A 2,030-nucleotide genomic window follows, 5' to 3' on the forward strand; every position below is an offset into this window, starting at 1 on the left:
AACAAAACAAAAATGACTAGGGGTATTGTGCAAAACTGCCTACAACCAAAACCGGTTCCGGGAACTGTGGTAAACAAGCTGCATGCAATTGCTTGAAAAGAAGTACTCTGTGGCCGCAAGACCAGAAAGTTTCCGGGTCTCAGATTTCCTCTCCCTTCCTGTGTGCAGATGTTGCTGTCTTTTACCTCCTCTTTCCCACAATGACTGATTGTTTGAGTGGTCATCACCTAATTATTTACGAATGACAATTTAACAAACCCCGCATCATGAGGACTTGTGGAAAGATTGTATCCATAGCTTGCAGTGGTATTGAGAATGTAATTTTTTTCTCCTGCAGATTGAAAAAGCATCTCTTATCTCTGGCATTCAGGAGGCAGAGGCAGGTGGATCTATGTAAGTTTGAGGCCGGCCTGTCTCAAAACACAAACCAAACCAAAACAATGACAAATCTTTATTCATACTGGAACACCTGAGTTCCAGTTAGGTGCCCACTTTGGCGTATGTGTGTGTGTGTGTGTGTGTGTGTGTGTGTGTGTATCAGAGGACAAAAGAAAGATCTGTTGTCTGGGCCTGGTAGCACACTCCTTTAATCCCAGTGCTTTAGGAAGGTGGCAGGTTGATATCTGTGAATTCAAGGCACACCTAGTCTACAGATCAAATTCCAGGACAGCCAGGAATACACAGTGAGACCCCATCTCAAAAAAAAAAAGTGTTTAGTTGGGCTTTGGTTTCAGAGTCCACGATGGCAGAGCAAAGGCATAACTTCAGCAACAGCTGAGAGCTTACATTCTGATCTTTAAACAGGAGGCATAGAAAGTCACACTGGCAATGGTGGGAGTCTTTTGAAACTTCAAAGCCTGTACCCCCAGTGACCCACATCCTTCAACAAGGCCATGCTTCCTGAGCCTTCCCAAACAGTTCCACCAACTTAGGACTAAGTTTTCAAGCATATGAGACTATGGGCGCCGTTCTCGTTCAAACTGCTATATGAACCCTGGCCACACTGTGCTAGGGCTTCCCAAAAGTACCCTGTTTATTTTTCTGGGTTCTAGGTTGGGGTCAGTATTGAGATCAGAGATCTAAACACCCATCAGAAAACTGTTCCGAAGATCTCTAAGGGGAACCCGGACATCCAGCAGGCTGCATAGACGACCAAGGAGGTTATACTTGGCGGCTCTTGCGTACCAGATCCACGGAAAGAAAGGAACTGGTTGACCGAGGCTGGCTTTAAACTCCTGATTCTCCCAGTTCTGCTGCCTTGGCCTAGTCCTGCGTTTATAGGCCATGTGCTACCATGACCAGTACTTTGTGTGTGTGTGGGGGGGGGGCAAAGATTCCTTTTATTTATTTAAAAATTACACTTATCTCTCTGTGTGTATGTGTGTGTGACAAGCCTAAGTTAAGGCTAAGCATTCATAATTAATAATAAGTCTCTGTCTTTATTTGGGAGCTGGTTGGAAGCTCAAAGAAAAGTCCAACTCCAGTGACTGGCCATCCACCTTAGTTTTTGAAGCAGTCTTTCCCTAGAGCTCTCTGATTAGTTAGGGTAGTTGATCAGAGGGCTCTAGAGATCTGCCTGCTCCAGCCTGCCAGTGCTGGGGTTACAGTCAGATGCCACCATGCCCAGGTTTTAGATGGGTACCTACGATCTGGACTCAGGCCTAGACTCGGGTTCTCATGTTTGTGCAGTAGTGGTGGTGGTAGTGGTGGTAGTGTTTTGAAACAGGGTCTCATGCAGTCTAGGCTGGCTTCAAAGTTGATATGACCCGAGGCAGATATTCTGCGTCTGCCTTTCCAGTGTTGGTATTATAGGTGTGAACCCATGCCTTACTCTGGTAGGAAAGTCTTCAGAATATTTTGTATGTGCTTAAGTTAAACAGTTTTTCCTTTATTTTTATTTTATGTGTATGGGTGTTTTGCCTATATTTATGTCTTTTTTTTTCTTTTTTGGTTTTTCGAGACAGGGTTTCTCTGTGGTTTTGGAGCCTGTCCTGGAACTAGCTCTTGTAGACCAGGCTAGTCTCAAACTC

General features: G+C 44.8%; 1 protein-coding gene and 1 pseudogene across 1 annotated transcript in view; one reads left to right on the forward strand and one right to left on the reverse strand.

The window, feature by feature from the left end:
• The first annotated feature begins 376 nt into the window (after window positions 1-376).
• Slc25a16 (solute carrier family 25 member 16) overlaps window positions 377-2,030 on the forward strand; it is a 28,273-nt gene continuing 26,619 nt past the window's right edge. Inside the window, exon 1 of the mRNA XM_026785745.1 lies at window positions 377-393. The gene's annotated coding sequence lies outside the window, so the exon portion shown is untranslated. The remainder of the gene's footprint in view (window positions 394-2,030) is intronic.
• LOC113457594 lies at window positions 1,097-1,224 on the reverse strand (annotated as a pseudogene).

Source organism: Microtus ochrogaster, linkage group LG2, assembly GCF_000317375.1.
Source record: "Microtus ochrogaster isolate Prairie Vole_2 linkage group LG2, MicOch1.0, whole genome shotgun sequence".
Classification (NCBI taxonomy): domain Eukaryota; kingdom Metazoa; phylum Chordata; class Mammalia; order Rodentia; family Cricetidae; genus Microtus; species Microtus ochrogaster.